This window comes from Parasteatoda tepidariorum, chromosome 4, assembly GCF_043381705.1.
Source record: "Parasteatoda tepidariorum isolate YZ-2023 chromosome 4, CAS_Ptep_4.0, whole genome shotgun sequence".
NCBI classification, from domain to species: domain Eukaryota; kingdom Metazoa; phylum Arthropoda; class Arachnida; order Araneae; family Theridiidae; genus Parasteatoda; species Parasteatoda tepidariorum.
The window spans coordinates 65109287-65131968 of record NC_092207.1 but is presented as its reverse complement, the minus strand read 5'-3'; the positions used below and the strand labels follow the sequence as shown (position 1 = coordinate 65131968).

Below are 22682 nucleotides of genomic sequence, written 5' to 3'. Positions count from 1 at the left end.
TATATATATATTTATATATATATATCAGACTATAGTAAAATTTACCGTGCTTTTAGCTCTACGGACACAATAAAAAAACTCTATAATTTTACCGTAGTACTTAATAATAATTTTGGGTAAATTAGCAGCAAAATTTGGATTTATAATATGCCATCAATTTTTCAGATGAGGTTAAATTTGGTAATTAATCATGCTAGCTTTGAGCATGCCTTGAACATTCTTTTTCAATTATATTTACTGTTCAATCTGCTGTAAGTGCTGTAATTTTTAAAACTAAACTTTTCGGTTGACCTTCCTAATAAAAAATGGAGAATTTACCAAATAAAGTTTAAACTCCGTATATTTTAATTTTATCAGCCAGAATAAGGAGATTTTTTCTAGAAATGTCATTACCATACAGTGATGTAATTTTACCACAATTTTTTTCTCTATTTGTATGATAACTTTTTAGAATAAACAGAAAGATGTATGTGATTGTCTTACAACAATGATTTATGGCATAACATTTATTAATAAGCCTAAAAAATGCCAGTCATCTCCTCTACACTAAGATACGAAAATATTGAGAATCGTGATTATTTGCCCAACGAAATTCTTATCAATATATTGAAATAAACATTTTACTGATTTTATAAATTCTAAATATTCAAAAAATTTTAATGGTACAATTACATTTTGCTTTAAAGAATAATCATTTGGTAAACTGTCGTCGGCAATACAAACTCATAACGTCAAATTAATTTGAACAAATAAAACAAATATAAGATAAGTGTTTAAAAAATAGAACACTATTTTCAAAATTACACCTGTCTTTAAACTTAATAATTCAGAATTTATCATTCGATGATGATTTTTATGTCATTAAATAACTGAAAGGTTCGTGTGATTATTACAATAGTTCGTGAGATAGCATCTATATCTTGATTTGATGGAAATTTGTAAGTTGAATCTTAGATTTTAAAATAAAATGAAAAAGCATTGCTATATGCAAATACAATTTTGATATTTTAACACTCGAGAAAAAATCTTTATTGTTTTAATAAATTTCAGAAAGTTTCCAAAACAGTCGTAGAAGCATCATTTTTGGTTTATATAAGGAATAATAACTCACTAGCGTTTTCCTTGTAACCTCAAAATAGTTTAACAAAATAAAAAGAGCAAAACAGAATGCAATTTCTCATATTACAACGACAAGAGAATCGGAATTTATTCACAGCATCAGCTACTTAAAATCGCACTTAGTTCACTTAATGACGTTTACAAAGCTGTCAGATTTCGAAATAGTTGATGTTATTTCAGTGTAATTTTAATATTTTTCCTGATTCCGCAATAATTGGATATTTGAAAATCATCTTGCTTCTATGACATTTCAATTTTGATATGATTTATTGCTTTCACTAATCTGACCTGATTAAACAGCAAAGAAAGACGAAGTAATAGGAAAAGTATTAGAACGCTGAAACTCTTTTTGAAAAAATCCATATCTTTGTAACCAGTAACGTAAGTACAAAAATAATAAGATTAGATTATCAATTAGAATTTATCAATTCGACTACTATGTAATAAGAATCATGAAAATTAGATTATTATTATTCTAATAAGTTGAGGTATAATAGTTAAAGTGTGACGAACTCAGTAATTACATACATCACCAAAATCATTTTCAAGATTGATGATTTATTATTTGTTTAAGTTAAAGAAAGTCAGAATTCAATTACTCAATTATAAATATTTACGTCGCAATCATATGATTACTTAAGTCTTAACAAAAATTTAGAAAATATTAATAGCAATATAGTCTAAACAGTTTTTATTCCGAAAAGCATTTCGTCCAAACTGATGTGTATTTTTATAAAAAACTCTACGATATCTATTCGAAAAATTGTCTGCTTAACTTATATTTCATTTAAATTTAAATAATGTATTATAATTGTAAAAAGGATCCTTTTCTTGTATAAAAATAAATTTCACAAACATGCATGTTATAAATCAGCATGAAGTTGTTTGAAATTTGATATAGATTTAGTAACTTGGTCTTTGGCAGCTATTACTTAATTACGCAACTATTAATTTAATATTAAATTAATCTCGGAGCTCTTAATTTAATGTTACAATGCGAAGGCTTTATCATATTTTGAAATCATTTACATTTTACTTTAATTTAATATCATATGAATTTAGAATCATTATACTTAATGCGGTTAAAGCGAAATATCAAATAATGAAAGATCAAAATTACTTTATATTTATGTTAAATAATTAATAAAAGAAATGTATAAATAAAAATAAGTGATAAGATAAATAATAAATAACATAAAATGTCCCATTGGTATATATTTCCAAACAGATGATTTATTTTTTAATGCAAAAAAAGGTGCGAATTATTAAAAATATTACAAAACTATTTAAAAAAATTAATAAATTTGAAATATTAAAATTTTAATTTTTGAATTATTAATTGTGAATTATTAAAGATATTCTTGAAAAAATTTATTACAAACTAAACATTTAATTAAACAAAATTTATTTTTATTGGTTAATTTATGTTCCAGGAGTCTGAACATAAGAAAAAAAACATGCACAAAGTTTTTGTTATTCTGTTACTTTTTGTGCTTGTTGGAACTGCTTATATGCAATGCACAACTGACTGCAGTGCGGCTCAATGCGAACGAGAAAAATGCAGTGAAAGTGAACGAGATGTAAGAGGAAAATGTGATTGTTGTCCTGTCTGCGCACCGTTCTTTGGACCATGATGTAACTATCAAAATCATATCATATTTTTTTTAAAAATAAAGCAAGCTTTAAATATTAGTAGAATTGTATAATTAAAAAAAAGTATTACAGATCTTGAGAAAATGTTATGATCAACTAATGGAAATGGAATAGTGAAAAGAATATTTGAATTAAAAAGAATATGAATAATAGATTACCTATTTTAATTTCAAAGTATTTTCGAAAGTAATGTTGCATAACTTTTTTAAATAATTTAAATTTAAATATTAAATTTAAATATTAAAAATATCTCAGCATGCCACGTTAATTATTTAATTTTCTGTAGAAAGTTCTTTAAAAGCACATTAAATATTTTTTATCGGCGTTAAATATGAAATGAATTCACAATTTTTTTTCACTTTATTTAAAGTCGTAAATTTTGAAGAATAATAAATTAGCTCTATAAATGGTCCTTTGATTTATTTGCTCAATATGAATGAATGTTTTTATTTTTCGTCTTTTTTTAATTTTACTAGCTATCTTTAAATAAAAAACTGATTTTCAAACTTATAAATACGTGGTAATTTCTGGTTAATTGACCATACAGGAGAGATGGTTGTCTAATCTTGCTGTAATATATTGTTTCGATATATATTTCTGCAATACATCTGCTGCAATACGTCTGCTCCAATATATTTAAAAATACCTCAAATATTTATAAATGCATTGCAGCTGATGCAGTATCGCAGGCAGAAATTTATTTTTAATTTATTTATATCAATGAATCTTTTAATTTCTATCAAACAATACATTAATTTGGACAAATCGTTTCGTTTCGCGACAACATAAGTATGTGAAATTTTTATTCTTCATTTCATTTCAGGATCAAATAAGATTCTAGAATTAAGTATTCTGTTGTTTTTACGAAGAATAAGTTATATTTTTTATACTAGATGGACCTTTAAAGTGCGTACATAGTCCGATCTTTGTTCTTGACTAAAACGCAGATGAATATTATAAGGAAGAGTTGTTATAAATTCAGCGGGAATCTCATTATTGACTTCAAGGAAAAAAACCACACAAAATCGAGGAGTGAGGTTGATTTTTCATTAATCATTGTCATATGAAGGATTGTTCATAGTTAGAGTCCTTAAAATGCATCATCCGCAAAGTAAATTGTTTTTGTGCATATTTTTGTACCATAATTTTGATAGTATGTTTAATTAATTACAGTGATTTTACACTAATTGTTACTGTAAAATAAAGACTCATTAAATATCTTTATTTCAAAAATTTTACCGTAATTTTAATTGAAATTCTAAACAGTGTAGGTGATTTAACGTTGTTCATTAATTACATTGCTGTTCTATACATCTATAACCAGGATAACATTCTTGCTCTATAATAAAATATAAAATCATTGGCTGGAAAACCCGCTATATGTGTGTGGAAAGGCATTGATAAAAAATACACATAATGCTGAGGCTCATTGTAAAAATGAAGCACATTATGAATTTTTTAAAAATAAAAATTGAAATGATAGTCTTATGTGAATTTATTTTATTACATGTATGTTGACATGTATTATTTTCTCTTTTTCAGAAGAAAAGTTATGAAGGTAATAGTTACTAAAGAGTGAAATGTTAGCGAGGAGAAGTATAACATATAATGTAATGTAAATTCCTTCACTGAATTAAACGTTTTGATTCGAAAAAATGCTTACGTTTTTTTTCCATTTCATTTTTGTTTAAATAAATACTGCATAAATCGTAGGGATTGTTTTAGTGATTATACATCAAAGAGTAAGCTACAATTGCACAAAACAAAAAATTCAGAATTGTCCAAATGCGAAAATATAAATAAATTACAAAATATACGAAATAATTGGCATATAAAAAAGCTATACAATACCAAAGAATTACAAAAATATTGGTGTATAAAAAAGCTATGAGAAAACAAGATTCCAGATCATGTGTCTAAATAAAAAATAAAGTAAAATAAAAAAAAATCCTAAATTCATATAATGCTCCTGGCTATAACTCAACTAGTTTAAAATTTTGATTTACCATTTTTCAGTAACAAAGTGTTACAATACTTTATTTTCATACATTTTAGAAATGTATAAAAATGAAGTGGGAAGAAATTTTAGCTTTTAAAATATTTTATTTTATTTTCTTATTGTAGATAAGTAAATGTCGTCATGCTACATTTCTACTACAAAATGTCGATATGCTACATGGGGTTTTTGTAACAATTTTAAGAAAAGAAAAGTTCTTAATAATCCAAATGTTTCGCCAAATGTTTAGTTTATTCTTTACAATCCATCTTTTTGATTTAAAATATATTGTTCACTGATCCATGCATTCTCTTAGCTTAAAAAAATTATAACAGTTAAAATTGGCAAAAAAAAATTTACGATTGAAATTCACTGGCTCGCATAATTAATAATAGCAAATTTAGTGCTTGAAAAAAATGCTAATTGGATTTAATATCCATAAAATGCACCATAGAAATAATTAGCACAGCTGTTTAGTTTTTTCTAATGTAATCATAGGTTGTACTAACATTTTTATAATGAAACTTGTCACATTACCTCTAACACCAAGCGGACATGTAAGAGACAGAAATTAAATGCACTGTCACTTGAGAAATATGATATTATTTTATTTTATAACCGCCGTTGAACAGCTGATCGAGTCTAGGGTTTACGGCTTTTAATTTTCAACTCCATAATCTTGTAATTTTGAACTCAATCTAAAAGAGAGGGGAGCTCTTGGATCAAGTATTGGGAGAAATCGAATTCCGCACCCAGCTCGCACTGGACTACAGTGCTGACGTAAAAAAAACCTCCGTGGTAGAAGAATCATAGGTTAGAGTCCCCTTGTCATCAGGCTAACTGTGGAAGGCTATTGTATTTTTCTTCTCCATGTAACGCAAATGCGGGATAGTTGCATCAAAAAAATCTTCCACAAGGCAAATTCGTCCCAATACTCAATCCAGAAGTTTTCTTGTCTTCTAGATTAAGTTAAAAATGACCAGGCTACGAAGTTGGGCGTTAGTTGTCGTAAACCCTAAATTGGGTTGGCTGTTCAATGACGGTTATAAAAGTCTCGAATTGCTTGATTTCTAATTTTTTTTAAAAAGGTGGGATAGCTCACCATCCGGAGTCTGCTAATGTTTAATAAAACAAATATATTATGCGTAATTATATTATTAATTTTTAAAGAACCGATTTTATTTACATTTTTAATTTATTTAGTATCATTAATTTCAACGGACACGGATTTCCTTAATTAAACATAAAGCAAAAGAGTGAAAGTAAACGCAAAAGAAAAAATATATTGGTGGGATATGGATACGTATGTGCTAATCTTTCAAGTTGCTTCCATAAACGATATCCTTGTATCGTAACTGACATAAAAGCTGGCATATCTGTGAGTTGAAAAGCTCTTATGCTTCTGGAATGCATTTTATTAGATTTTGGCATTGTCAGACAACAGTCGAATCTATTTTGTCAGTATCACATCAAGTAATGAAAAATCTGCATTTAGAAAGCTTTATATAGGGACCACCGCAATTACGCATACAATCCATTCGCTTGAAAGTTTTTAAGATATAGCGAAATAAACACAAAGTGAAATTAAAATTACCGATCTCCTGTCTAAGCTATTGTGGCCAAACATACCAAACTGCAACTTTTTGTACCATTGAAATTGGAAATTAAATTTTAAATCAGCTACCTAACTGTTCCTGGACTGGAGCGTACAAATAGAGCATCCTACCACTAATTGGGAGATCCTTAGTTTAAATCCTGAAGGCAGCTAGCGAATCTATCACATATATCTCCTTCCTCATCACTTTTGAGACTTACACATACAGATTTTGAAACATGATATAATTTAATATCATTTTACTTATTTCCCTAAGCACCAGTTTTCATTGGAAAAATGATATATATTTCAATTATTATTTATTGTTTTAAGTTGGATTTCTTACATAGTTCATGTAAAAAAAAATTATTCACATTTGATGATTTAGATTTCAAACGCATGTTTAATGATATAATTTTAATCACACTTAGAATAAGACAAGACTTATTCTAAATTTTAGCAACAAAGGTCTAATCATTTAAACTGGAGGAAAACATAGTATGGAAGAATTTTATATGGTTAAATTGTCTCTATTTATTAAAAGTTCATTACCAAAGTTGTTGTACATTCTCAGAAATAAATTTCTAATTTTTGACGATCCAACAATTTTTGAGGGGTATATTGTTAATTTTGAGAATCATTTCCTTGCTAAATTACGTGACTCGGGACGAAACGCGAATTTTCAAATATATGGCGAAAATATTTCATCAACTCATTTTCATCGTAGTTCGTGAGGGATTATTAACTCTGATGAATTAACTAGAACGATAACTAGACGATCGGAAATAAAGTGACGAAACCAGCCGATAGGGTTGTATGGTGATCAAAGAGTTGAACTCGTACTGGGAAGATCCCAGCTTCGAACCTGGCTTAGGGTATGAGTGTAATTTATATCTTTTTCATAGCGTACTTGAAACAATATTTGCATGACTTTTTTGTGAAATTGAGGATGCGAAAATTTTGATAGATTCCTTTCGTAAAATTAATCGCAATTTTATATTATGACTTAGTAATCTGATCAAAGTCGAATCTGATTTGGATAAATAATCGAAACTGATTCTATTTGCAAGTCATCTATTCGTAAGTGCATTTTATTAATAGACTTAAATGGCCATAAGAAATAAAAAGTTGATAATATAAATAAACTTGTTAATTTTTTGTAATAATATCATTTACAATAACTTCATTAAATTACTTTTTTTATTTAATTACGATTTAAATATAATTATAATTATTAATATTAAATAAATTTTTTTAATAATTTTTATCATAAAAAATACTGCTGTTAAACTGAGTCTAAGGAAGTGGCTCTAAGGGAGTTACCTAAATTGCAGGGTTTAAAAAGTGGCAGGGTACATGATAAAATAATGTTTATAAAATTGGATACTTAATGCTTAGCGGTGCAAGTAAATCTGATCAATCTTCAAAAGTATTTTTATTTATTTATCTTGAAAATGTTAAGCCTTCCTAAAGTTAACTTCTTTGCTAAGAGTTCCATTTTTGTGAATTAATGTCAGTTTTTTTTTTAAAAAGTTCCATTTTCCAGAAAGTCTTTTAATTTTAAGTGCTGTTTCCAAGCATGTTTTATGACTTTTTGTTTCTTTAAATTATTGTTGTAAGAAAATTAATTTATCTTTCCCCGGAATTTTGTTTTATAGTCTGGAACTTGAGTTGATATTGAAAGTAACAAAAAAAGACAAATCATGCCAGATATAAGTTTTAACACTTATGATGGAATTTTTAAAAATATAAAAAAAAACAATTCAGGAAAGATAAAATATTTCCGATCTGAATTAAATTAAAAAATACTGCTTACATATGCGAAAAATAAGTACATCTCTTAATGAAATTTAAATTTTCTTCAGCTACAAGAGTTATTTATACCCAAAAAGATAATCTCATCTAATTGCTGTGATCCCGACTAATCCATCGAACTACTGTGAGCTATGAGGTATCTAAGGTACTCAAGTTTGGTGAAGTCAATTTTAAAACTCGAGCAAAATAGAATTGGAAATATAAGGAGGCAAGAAAGCTTACAATAAAAGAAACTTAGCATTTTTTTGAGAAAAAAAAACAAAGATATCTACAAAGTAAATACATACAAAAATTGCATCCATCTTTAAAATCTTTACTAGGAGCGGAGAGACATTCAAAATCTACCGAGGATTCTTGCACTGTAAGAAATTCTGAATCAAATTACAGTATGGAGATGGTACATTTTATTAGAGTGATTCAGTGATTTTACGGTAATTGTTACCGTAAAATTTAAGGTAGCTCAGAGTTTTCGTTCCTCAACTTGTTACAGAAAAAATAGATTTTACCATTTAAGTAAAAAAAAAAGTAAAAAGCACAAGCAACAGGCGTATCGGTACTTTTTACTGTAATTTGAAACGATTTTTCTTAAAAGATCATGAGAGGTATTAGGAAGATTTTCAACAAACCCTTGATGTTTGATTGACATAGTACAAAATTGACGCTTCTGATATACAAAATTTGGAGCAGAAGGGAAAATTGATGCTATGTGAACATGATTTATGATGCACGAATTGGAAACTACTTTTCCGTACTGACACTTGGGCTTTTATCTTAAAATTTCAAGTAAGGCTTCTTAATATAAGGCTTCATAAGATTTAAGGTAACATCACCTGAAATTACCAAAAATCATTAAAAAATACTACGTTTCAATGATAAGCTGGCTAAATAAAAAATTAATGACATCGAATATGTTTCTCTGCAATTGTTTCTAGGCTATTTCAAAATACGAATTATATCTTCCTGGAGAAGATTATAGAGAAGTCTCGTAATTGAGCCTGAAATTTATGAAATTTGCCACGCAAGACAAAATATCTTTCTGAGGTCAAAACAAAAAATTTTCAGGTCTTTTAGTTTTTCTGTAGCACTCAGGAACAGATATTTTCTTTTATATTGCCTGATATTTTTTAATAGATCATAGATAGTTTTGTATCACAGATTTTAAATCAACCATTTGATTCTTTCTCAAATCATCATTTTCTTTTACTTCTAAATTATTTTTTTACTCTATCTTTTGCTGAAATGTGCAAGTTTAAATACGTTATATACAACAGGTAATCGCATAAATATTGCGCCACTCTCTGAAGAGTTAAAGCACATCATAACGATAAAAATTGAATGGGAACCCATGCTTGGAAAAGTCTTCAATCGTCGCTAGGGTCGCTTCTTTATTATTACGCGTTTCTTCGTACATTTGCGAACAGGACGTAGCAGGAAAGCACCCCTAGACGCATGCAGTGACATTTTCAGGCATGGTGTCTTGTGAAATTTCAATCAAAATATCTTCCCTGTAATTTAGTCACAACATTTATAACGTTTTTAAACTTGTACATTTTGATAAAAATAGACTAAAAATGTCATTTAGCAAATAACTGTAACTTATGGAGCAAAACTAAGTTCTGATTTGAAATCCCCATAACTGATTTAGGCAAAATCAAGTATTTGTAAAAATGCAACAAAAAACGTTTTCCCCCGGGCTAATCTTTTCATTAAAGTCACTTACAAAGTAAAGTAAAGAAAAAGTAAAACTAAAAATGGTAAAATTATGGTTATGAGTAAAAATGCACGTAGCGAAATGTATGGAAAGACTAAACTTTACTTTTTAGTTGAAATTAAAACCCTACTTTTAATTTTTTCCATTTTACTCTGAGAAAAATGTACTATAGTCAAAACTACCAGGATTTTTTCAAAATTTACCGCTTCTCTGACTCTACGGGAGAACCAAAACGTTCTGTAATTCCTACCGAAGTGATTTGTTAATAATTTTGGGCAAATTAACAATAAAATACGGCTTTATGATGCGGAAAAAATTTGGTAAATCTAAAATTGTAAATTCATCATGATACCTTAGAGTATGTGATGAAACTATTTATTCAGTTAAGTTTACTTTTTAGTTTTTTCTTCTTCGTTTTTTTTTTATAAAATGTGTGGTAATAAGAACTATTATTTAAATATGGTTTTAAAGGTCTAATCTGTAAGACCAAACTTCCCACTAAGCCGATAACATACGAACGGAAAAACTATCAAATTAATAGATTAAATACCGAATATTTTGGTATTATAGGCCAGGAAAATGTTTTTAACCGGAATTTTCATTACATGCATTGCTTTAAATTTACCACAATTTTTTCCCCTAAAATGTTAACTTCTGAAAAATAAATAAGATCCATGCGTTTGTTCTAAAAATGATTCAAAAGAAACCTTTAATCAATTATCCTAAAAATATTGATTATATCTTGGTACTAAATATAAATGTTGCAATATGCGACTAGCTTTCCGACATATTCATTTTCAATATTTTGAAATAAAAGTTTGGCTATACAAATTGAAAAATAGTAATTTGTACGTAAAGTTTACCTTAAAAATTAATAAATGGAAATTTTTTTCTACGATAAGATCAAGTAGATAATGCTTTTGTTTTAATAATATGAATAAAGAAAAAAAATTTCTACACATAGTATACGATACTCTTAAAAAATACTTCTAATTATTTGCTTAATCAGATTCACAAATTTATGCAATTTCAAAACGACAGATTTCATTCTATTGCGTTCTTAATACTTTTCATGATCCTGAAATAGTAAGACATTTCGCAACTCTTCATGCATTCAAAACATTATCATTTCCGTTTGATTTATTGCTTTCAGAGTTTGACAAAAACCACCCTGATTAAACAAAAATAGCGGAATAAAAGTAAGTTGACAACGCGCAACGCATAACATCCTTAAAAACTTTTTGAGAAAACTCATAGCCTTGTTATAATTAACGTGAGTACCAATTGATGTATTTCCAATTATATTAGTAATAGTAATTATACGGTTTTTGGATTAACTAACACTATTTTTTTATATATATCTTGAAAGACTGAGAACAGTTCAGATTTACACAATCGCGCCAAATAAAAAATGGTCTTAAAGTAACCATGCAACCATTAGTGTGTAAATTGTACAGACCTTGCAATCATTATTTAAAGAACTATTATATTTATAGGTGCTTCTTTTGCAAATATTTTAATACTTGAAAAATTGAATTTAAACTGAAAGTATAACAAAATGCATTAAAACGAAATACAAAGAAATTAGTGTCTATGAACATACGCACTGAAAAAATTCCAGATCTATTTACGTATAAAGTATCGGCACTTTAGGTGCATAAACCCAGAAATCTATTTTACTGTAAAATTCAGCTTTACAGTGCAGTACTATATCATAATTTCTACAGTAATACTTATTTAATTAGAGGGATTCAGTGATTTTACGAAAAACATTACCGTAAATATTACGATATTTCATATTTTTTGTGTCTTAACATGTTTCAATAAAAATGAAATTTTCGATGAAAAGTACCAGCAGACTGAGTGCCAATACTTTTTACCATAATTTAGTCCGGAACTTTCTACAGTTTGAGAAAAAGAAAAGATGTCCTCCTTTATCTTTCTTTTCTCAGATATCATCTTCTTAAATGAAATAACTATGTAATAATTTTTCCCCAATAATTTATTTTTTGCGTAGTAACAAAAATAGACTCTCAGCAAAATTTATCGTAATAAAAATGAATTTAAATAATTTATAGCAGTAATGTTTGATACCTACCGGGTAAAGAGTTTCAATTGTAGTATATACAATTAACTATAGTTAGTAAAAGTAATACTCCAACATCTTCTAACCTTAAAAAGTTTAATTTTCTTATTATGGTTATTTAAGCTTGATTTCAATTATATAAATATTAAGTATTGCGCTTTAACCATACCTTTACTTAAGTCTTAAAGAAATAGAAATAATATATGAAACATGCATCGATACACATTAACGATGAAATCTAATTAATTTACATACACAACTTTAATTTAGAACAGAATTTTTCTTTCAATCTGAAGTGTTCTTTTATTAAAAATTTTGCGCTAGCTTAAAAATAATTATTTTTTATTTATTCATTGTTTATTTGAATTTTTTTAAGGTATTTTAATTGTAGTAAAGAAGAGAATTAGTGTAGTTAAGTGTCTCTTAAATAAAGACATAATTTAAAATCAACTTGCAAATCAGTTTTAATCACACATTTAAAAGCATCTAATTAAAGTAAATGTTAAATCGCGAAAGTTCTATTAAACTGAAAATGTGAATTTCTATTCTTCTTTTTTCTAGAATCGAACGTTTTGCATTATATTTAATATCGTTGAAAGAAAAGCATAAAATAATTTTAAAGCTTAAAATTGTGTATTAATGTTAAATAATAAGTAAAATAATATTATTTGGCCCGGAAAGTAATGCTGTTTCGGTGCATTTAATATTTGTTATCAAGATTTTTTTTTAATGAATAATGTATTCACCTTCGTTGGCAACAACCTTTCAATGCCGGATTGAAAATGATTCGAAAAAAAATTAATTGGTATTTAAAACTAACGAATATTTAATGCGCTGAAACGACATTACTTTTTGGTTCCTCTAATATATAAAAGTAAAGAAAAAAATCAAAATACTTTAAAAATAATTCATTATGCCTGGAAAAGGACGCAATACACCGTAAAAAACTCTGAACCAAATTATCAAATTATCTGTATTGTATGTACGATATGAAGTCATCCTTAAAATCATGTTTGCCGTAAAATGCTAAACCTTAACTTAGACAGTAATATTTATTTAACTAGAGTAATTTATTAATTTACGGTAAATTACGGAATATCATAGTTTTGATCCGTAACATATTGAGGTAAAAATAGAAATATCGGTAAAAAGAACCAGCACCATGAGTGCCAGAACTTTTTACAGTATTTAAATATCTTTATACAATTGGAAATAATTATATATTTGTGATACTAACTCGTTATTTTAATTACATAAAATTCGCATAACTACTGAAAAGCACGTTATATCATTTGACTCGTTCTTGGATCGATTAAAAGACGACTCCGTATTTTTAATTGACGGAAGAGAAAATATCCTGCTATTTGTTTCGGATAGTATAAAGTGTTCGCTTTTGTTTAGAAAGATTTTAAGTAATCTATATTGAATATACAATCTCTAGTTTCGCGATGTATTAAATACTTAATTTTTCACTCCTTTTTTTCTTCTTTGCTTTCTTATAGGTAAATATGTGAAAATCGCTAGTTAAAACATCACAAAGATCTATCCTACAACTTTGTTTTATCTTTAAAGAAATGTACAGTGTGCAATAAGAGTAACTGACCACACTGAATAACTTTTGATCTAATGATTGAATCTCCACAATCTAGGACTCAATCTTAATGGTCCAACCGGGTGAAATCGAGTATGGTATTTAATTATTGCTGCCGATATTTTAAGGGGAGTCGATAGGGCATATACCAATAATGTTAAAACTAATATCTTTTTCGAAGTATTTTTTTCTCAAATCTGAAAAATGCATTGTTTTAGTTTTTTTCCCTGAATAGTATATGCATTTACATATTTTAGCAGTGATAACTGTTAATACCTATCTTTGTTAGAATTTTTTTTCAAAAAATTATGAGCAGAGAACTTTTAATTTTTTTAAAAGTTTCATTATTATAGAGCGAAAATCTATCATTACTCAAAAAGTATTCCTGTTAACACAAAACAAATTATCACAGCTTACAAATGATATAATCTCAAATATCTCCAAGAAATTTCAAAATGTTGTCATAAGTATTTTCTTAAAAAAGGTACATCGAAAAATTTCAGTTTTAGCATTATTGGTATATACTCAACCTACTTTCCTTAAGTTACGAAATCAGACAACAAAACGTTTTTTAACTTCAATAAACATACTGTTTTTCAACGAATATGGATTTCTGATAACTAAAACATAGCGAATACCTGCAATATGGTCTCAAGGCAACTCTTAATAGTTAGGTCATGAAGGCGGGCAAAAGTTTGGACCCCTTAAAGTTATCTTCACTTTTTGCATATTTTGCCATAGCTCAAAAACTTTTTGAGCGAATCAGAACAATTTTACATGCAATTATTAAAGTTGCATAGCCAAAGATAATTCCCTGTATAAAAAATTTTGAGAAAATATTTATTATTTAATTTACTAGGAGTTAGAAAGTTTTAAATTGCAAGATAAACAATTGCTTACGTCATATTAAAAAAACCGATAGTATACCGCAAAATACAAAATTTGAGTTAATAATCGTTCCTGCCGAATCGAAATTTAATAAAGTCGTATTTTTAGTTGTATGTCTTTTCGTTGAATCCTGGAACGTGGAGATCCAATTATTAAATCAAACGTTATGTTTTTTCTTTCTTTTTTTGCGCCATGTACATTCTTAAAAAAACGTACATTTATATGGTACAATAATTTCTTAATTTCTCCTCATATGAATTTATTTTTTCTGCCCACCACTGTATTTCTCAAGGTAAGGCAATTCAGAATAATCCAGCCTTGAATCATAGTGTAAAAATATACTTGTAAAATCTAATTGTAAATGAAATATGTAGTACTACTCAACATTTCGATTATTTATTAATTGCTTTCTTTGTTCTAGTGAGCGCTTATTTCAAGAAAAAATCATGCACAAGATTTTAGCTATTCTGTTACTTTTTGCGATTATTGGTACTGCTTATACGCAATGCACAACTGACTGCATTTGTTGATTGTATACAAGGATGCGGTGTAAATGAAGTAGATATAAGAGAAGAATGTTCTTGCTGTGCACTATGTGTACCTTTGAATGAAAACTGATGCAAGTATGAAAAATTCTTAGATTTTATTTCTTTTATAATATATTTGTGATTGTATCATTAAAACACGGCAAATTTTTTTTTAATTTTTGAAAACAATACTGTCATGCTTTTTTATTACATTCAAAATCAAATTTCTAAATTATAAAATTTGCATTTTCCTTTAACCTAAAGCAAGACAGCCTGCAGTTTTCAAAAATAATATTGTATTATTTTAATTTAATTTTTAAAGCAAAAAAATTCAGCATTTAGACTTAACTTTATTTCGTTGATGCGAATTTGAAATATGAAACGACTAGAGTAAAACAACAAAGCCCATGGTTTTTTTCTTAATGTGCAAAGCTCACAATTTTAGAAAAACTTATAATTATACATTACATGCGTAACTTAACTAAAAGCAATACGGTAGAAACCTGCAAGAAATATGTGCTTTTTAATAAATTTTGAGAACGGTTGTGATAAATTGAATACATTTTGCAGCTCATAATGGCATTCGCATAAATTTTGAGAACTGTTGTGATAAATTGAATACATTTTGCAGCTCATAATGGCATTCGCATTTTATCATAAAGTGGGAAAATATAGACTAGAAAACTTCCAGTAGATTTATGAAAAGTCATTAGCAGTAAACAAATACATAATTTATTTGCAATAAAACAATTTATTAATTTGAAAATGAAATGTTGAAATTAAAGAAATAGCTGAACTAATAAATGCAATGATATCTTCTCTATTACAGGTAAAATTTTATAAAAATAATGCTTACATCGATTGCAATGTTATCAAGAAGCAGAAGAATGAAAGATAATGTCTTCCAAATAAATAAAATTATTTGATTTTAAGCTGATGTCTAAGCTTTTCCTTTTTTGTGTTTAAAAAATCATCGCACCAATTATAGATAAGTGTTGATTTTCTGCAGCAATTTTAAACGTTAAGGAAAATCTCAATTACGAATATTGGAGGCATTACACAGCACCGAGTAAACATGACCATATTTTGATAGTTCTAATTTTTTTAAAACATTTATAAATATTAGTCTTAGTTCTTTAGAAATTTATAATTAACTATATTTATAATAAGAAATTCATTTGTTAATGAATAGTACTTTCATCCTGCAATGACGCTGTTTTTACCACCCTCTGTGCTCAGAGTTCCCCGCTGCACTAAAATTGAAGCAAAAGTCGAATTCTTTTAAAACTTGTTTATTTTACTATACAAAATAATAATCAATTGCAATTAATATCTATATACATTAATACAACAATAGTGCAAATATTTCTGCAATGCGAGTTATCTCGTCCGTCACGTTGAAGGAGTTAATAAAATGCTTCTTACTACTTTGTTTTAAATGTAAATCTTAGCACAAGTGTCACAGGTTATACTACGGTAAGTCCAAATGTAGTTACATATCAATATAATAAAGTAAAACAATGATATAAACTGAGTCTGGAGGGAAAAAAAGAGAGGCAATTTAATTTTTATTTGATTCTCAAGCTCATTTTAAATAAAATCGTGATATTAATATGTAATTTTAATACATACTTTTCTATATCTTCCTTTACATAAAATCTATAATTCGTATAAATGAAATAAATTCTGCATTCACTAATTCTTTTAATTGAAAGGATTTTTTAATTAAGATCAACTGTCTTGATTAATATTTTAAGGCATTTCCAACTATTTAATACCTTAAATCTCCGAAAGCAATTGAATTGTTTTCGTTTTTTTTAACGGAAGTTGTTGTTTTTTTTAAACGAAACCAGAAATTTTTTAGGATTTAGAAGGAAGAATGACGCTATTCCTTAAATAATGATTTATGACAATTTTTTTCATTAAAACAGAATAAATAAAATTTGGATAAAACTTATCTTTAACTTATACATTTAATTTTTTAATAGTTTTGAAACTGAAACACATGCGAAATAAAAATTAGTTTTTGAAATTAATTTAAAAAAAAACAATCATTTCCACAAAATATTAGCAAATAGAAAATATATTTTAATCGGAAAATTTCATTACATTTCTGCCTCTATCTGAAATCGTTATTTAGAATGAGACTTATTAAATCTAATGGTTGAAAAAATCTTTAGAAAATGGTATTTAAAAATCAGTAGAAAAGAATTTAATGTCATAGGATTCACTTAATTATTTACCTATTAAAGTACCGTAACAGTGCAGTAAGAGCAAGTAGTGTTAAAATTTAACTGTTCCATTAAACCCCCTTTTTAAAAATACACGTTTGAACGATATTTATTAAATTGCATGAAACTTTATCTATGAGATTGATAACGTAGGCAGCTATTAAATTATTAATCCCAAAAACCTGAAGCTGTAAGATATTATCGTAATTGTAAACTTCACCCGCATCCAAAATATACAAATGTAAAATAACAGTCAACATGTTTCAAGCACTTAAAAAATAGGCACCCATTTTTAAAACTTGCGAGATGCGAATGTTAAGAAACAAAAATGATTTGAAATAAAAAAAAGTTAAGTTGCCGATGAAAACTGGAAAAATAAAAGTGAGAAACTGAAAACCAGAAAAAACACAAGAGGTCCACAAACAACAAAACCACAGAAGCCAAGAGAAAAAAAAAAAAATTAACAGAACAAAAAAATTCACAGTAGCCGAGAGGCAAATCAGGGTAAAATGTATTTCCACTCTTTATGTGGGGTGGAAGTAATGTTGTTAACAAGAAATTTAGCATTCAAATGATTACATAATATAATCAAGATGAACTGATGTGATTGGGGTGAAAAAGAATTTTTAGCATTGCCGAAAATGAATTTATGTCCAACATTCTAACAATTTGAACCAATTGAAGATTTCTCATATTATCTATAATTTAGACTTGGACACGATAAATAAGCCCGTTATTTTCTGTTTTTCATATTTTATCTCTCGTCTTATGCGTTTTATGCGTCTCTTATTTTTTCCTTTTTAACAGGTAAACTTTAACAGACTTTTTTATTTTAAATCATTCTTGTTTCTTTACATTTACTTCTGGCAAAGTCTTCGAAATGGAGGCCTATTTTAGAAGAGCTTAAAATATATCAACTGTTATTTCATAAAGGTATATTTTAAAGTGAATAATTTTTTTAATTTTTATTCTCAAATTTCAGCTTACTTTGAGAAAAAGTATTTTCGTAAATTTTTGAGGTTTACTTTAGATTTATAATTTTAATACTCCTTCTCTCCATAATAAATGTGAAATTTTTATTCAGGTTGTTTTTTTAAAAAATTGCGTCTATCCCAGACGGATACCTTAATAACATCGGTTAATGTGTTTATTAAGTTTTCTTTTTTACCATGGATTTTTTCTTAACAATTCACACTCTTGATATTTTCTGAATTTTTTTAAAAATAATTTCATTAACTTTCATAACGAGATAAAAGTGGATAAAACATATTTTTAAAAAATGGTCTGATATATTGTGAAGATAAAATAACGCTTTCTTAGCTATTTGTGAAGATAGTTTATTCCATAAATTATAGAGAAAAATGTATGTAGCGAAATATATGACAAGACTACATTTTCATATTTATTACAGGTTAAAACCACGTTTTGTAAATTTTTGTCATTTTTCACTTAGAAATGAGCATGGTCAAAGCTACCTGAATATAGTAAAATTTACCGTGTTTCTGTCTCTACGGAAACAACAAAAAGCTCGGTAATTTTAGTGAAGTGATCCACTGAAGTGATTGGTAATAATTTTAGTGAAATGAACAAAAAATCTGGTTTAATAATATGCGATAAGATTTGGTAGATGATGTAATTTTATCAAGGCATTTAGAGCATAAAAAATAAAATTAATGTCATAAAATGTCATAAAAATTCTTTCACAATTATAAATACTTTTCAATTTATTAGTTTTTACTATATATGCGGTAATAAGAGGTATAGATTTTAAAACTAGAATTTTCGCTTAGCTGTCATATTACCAAACAGAGAATTTACCAAATGAATGGTTTAAATTCCGTAAATTTTTAAATTTATTAGCAAGAATAAGGGGTTTGTTATACCAGAATTGTCATTATCATACAGTACAGAAATGTTACCAGCAGTTTTTTTCCTAGTACGTTAACTTTTAAGAAATAACTGGAAGATCTATGCGATTGTTTTAGAACATAGAGTAATGATATTACACATTTATTAATCAGCCTAAGAAATATCAGCCCACTCTTCTTTTTAAGATAATAAAGTATTGAGAAATGTTATTCTTCCAACAAAATCCTTATCAATATTTTGAAATAAACATTTTACTAATTTTTCAAAGTCTAAATATTAATACACATTTAATGGTACCATTGAGTCTGTTCGAAAAGTAATCACTTGGTAAATTTTCTTTGTTTTTGTTTGACTTTGTTTTTTACATATTTTAGTTGTTATTCAAACTCATAAAGTCAAAATAATCTTAATAAATGAACAAATGTATAAAATATTTCCTTAAAAGTATAATACTATTTTCAAAATTTTATATTAAAAAGTTAGAATTTATCATTCTATGATAATTTATGACTGTGTTAATGTTATGATTCTGTGATATGCAATTAAATAATTTAAAGTTCAATGTGCTTGTTAAAATAATTTGTGCAATAACATCTGTATCATACGTAGCCTTAAATACGTAGGTTGCGCTATGAGATATGCAAACACACCTACATGCACATTGCAATGTGCGAATGCAATTTACATATTTTAACATTCTGGGTAAAATCTTGATTGTTATAATAAATTTCAGAAACTTTCCAAAACTTTCATGGAATCGTTACTTTTGGTTTATTTAAGGAATACTTTTTTTCGTCTTTTATTTCCAATGGCAAGGCAAAAAGGTACAATTGGAAAGATGAAATAGATAACGAATGCAAATGTACAAAGGATAACAAAGAAAGAAGACCGAAGTCATTGCCTTAAAAGTTCTCTTGCTTCCCAATATCTTGAGGACTCAGTGTGTCCATGAAGGGCCCCACAACCCTGCCCAATTTGTCACCAGATTTACAAAGTGGACAAAAAGGCGTGGTGAAAAGGCCTATGCGGTATAAGTGAGCAGAAAAAGAATCGTAGCCTGTATATAAGAGGAAGGCCGTTATTGCATCACGTCTTGGTTTGTCGGGAACAGTGGCGTAGCGAGCTTAACTCGCTCCCGGGGCACAATAACCCTTTTAGAGCCCCCACCCCATTCAAAAACCATATAATATTATATGTAAAATGTACTCTCAAATTAATAAATAAATAAAGTAAAATAAATAAAGTCATAGACTTAAGCTAGGCTTTAAATTTGAGACAAAAAATGTAGTTGAGAGAACAAATCTAGATTTTGAAATGTATATGATCATCTAGAATTAGTTCAAAAGATACCTATTATTTATTTTACATATTTATAAAGAAATATTTTAAAAACACGCAGTTTTAAAACAATAAAAAAGTAAATATTTATTATCTCTAAGGAGATACATATATTTAATAATCATATGATTATAATACATTAATAAAACTAATTACTATGTCTAAATTTTCCGTGCTTTTGATGAAGCAAATGTATCAATAATATCATCAAAATTGATCATTTAAAATTTTTCTCTTTCCACACTTAAAAATGCTAGGTCACTTAGGCGATCTGTCAAAATTAATTTTAATTTGCTGAACGACCGTTCGCAGCTAGCAATTGATACTGAGATAGTCAGGAGTATTTTAAATGCCGCTCTCAGGTTTGGAAAAACATCTTCTCCATTCGAGATTGATTATAAAAGTAAAAAATTCTAATGGAGTTTTAAGTTTAATTTCTTTTCTACTGCGGAGTAACATTTTTCTGTCACATATTTTGATAAAAAGTTCTATAACATTGAAATATGTATTATAAAATTCTCCCAGATATTTAAAAAAAATTTTCAAGGTCGTTATCAACATTATCCTTGTTTAATAAATTTGAACCAATTTTCCAATCGGCCAATTTTCAACTCCATAATCTTGTAGTTTTGAACCCAATATAAGAGACAGGAGAACTCCTGGATCAAGTATTGGAAAAAAATCACCTTCGTGCAGGACTTTTTAATGACACTAACAGGCAATTGCATTACATGGAGTGGAAAACCGCGAAAACCTCCAATAGTTTGCCTAACCGCAAGGGAATTCTACCCCAAAATTCATCTGCCACTGAGGATTTTACGTTGGCACTGCTGAGCCGGATGCTGAATTCAAATTCCAGCCATTGCAGGATTCGAAACTAGCTAGGTCACTTCACTGGGAGGCGAGTGTTCTATCCCCTGAGCCACTACGGCTCAATATGAGTTTATTTTACTTGCATATTTTCTTGATTTGTGACTGAAATTTTTTTAATTTAGAAGTGCCCGAGCTCGCCCCAACGATAGCTGGTCAAATCGAATTTCACTCCCTGCTCGCACTTACGAAAGTGCTGACGTAAAAGAAATCCTCCGTGGTAGACGGATCATAAGTTAGAATCCTTTTGTCGTCAGGCTAACCGTGGAGGGTTTCCCTCTCCATGCAACGCAAATGCGGGTTAGTTGCATTAAAATGTCTTCCGCGAATTCAAATTTTTCCTAATACTTGATCCAAAAGCTTTCTTGGCTTCTGAATTGGGTTGAGAATTACAAAGCTTCGAGTTAAACATTAGTAGTCGTGAACCCTAAATTTGGTTGGCTGGTCAACAATGGTTATAAAATTTCGAATTGCTTAATTTCAATTTTTTTAAAAAGGTGGGCTAACTCCTTAATCGGAGACGGTTTAATAAAATAAATATATTATGCGNAATTAGATGCATAGAAACTTCAATTAATTGTCATCATGCAAGTCAAAATGTCATTCCGTCACATATGGAATTGCCCTATTAATTTTTTTTAAAGACCGGATTATAATTACAATTTAATTAATTTTGTATTATCAATTTCAACTGATACTGATTTCCTTAATTAAACATAAAGCAAAAGAGTAAAGGAACACTTACTCTAAAGTTTACTTACAAAGGTTTAATTATCTAAACAGGAGGAAAACATGGTAAGGGAGAATTTTATATAGTTAATTTGTCTCTATTGATTAAAAGCTCATTACCAAAGTTGTTGTTAGGTCTCAGAAATAAAGTTCTCATTTTTGGTGATCCAAAAATTGCAAAGCTGTTTCATTAATTTCTTTTAGTTCGTTTTTTTTCTCAATTGTTTCGTTAATTTTGAGAATATTTTCCTAGCTAAATCAGGTGATTTCGGACGAAACGCGAATTCTCAAATGTTTGACGAAAATGTTTCCTCAACTCAATCTCATCAAAATTCTGTGTGGGATATTGTTAACTTAGATGACGAAATTGGAATGAAGACTAGAAGAACAGAATTAAAGTGACGAAACAAGCTGAAATAAATTTTAAAATATATATTATCTCATTCGAATAAATATTTAATTACATTAAATTCTGGCTCAACTATCCGAATTGAAAATGGATGTAAAATTCGTATAATTACGAACAAACTTCTGAATTTTGCGGACCACACATGATTAAGACTCTTCAGCAGCTGCAAATTTTATTCTAATGTAGAAACGTGTGTTGTTAACATTGTTTTCTCTTATTTTACTTCACTTATTGCTGAGCTAAATGTTTTCAATAT

General features: G+C 27.9%; 2 long non-coding RNA genes across 2 annotated transcripts; both read left to right on the top strand.

Annotated features, from left to right (window-relative positions):
- Positions 1-1337: 1337 nt before the first annotated feature.
- LOC107455495 (uncharacterized) lies at positions 1338-4428 on the top strand. The gene is made up of 3 exons (XR_006226143.2): positions 1338-1500; positions 2553-2754; positions 4315-4428. It is a non-coding gene; the product is annotated as an uncharacterized lncRNA (long non-coding RNA).
- Positions 4429-13255: 8827 nt separating this feature from the next.
- LOC122271059 (uncharacterized) lies at positions 13256-15917 on the top strand. The gene is made up of 2 exons (XR_006226135.2): positions 13256-15076; positions 15810-15917. It is a non-coding gene; the product is annotated as an uncharacterized lncRNA (long non-coding RNA).
- The last annotated feature ends 6765 nt before the right edge of the window (positions 15918-22682 follow it).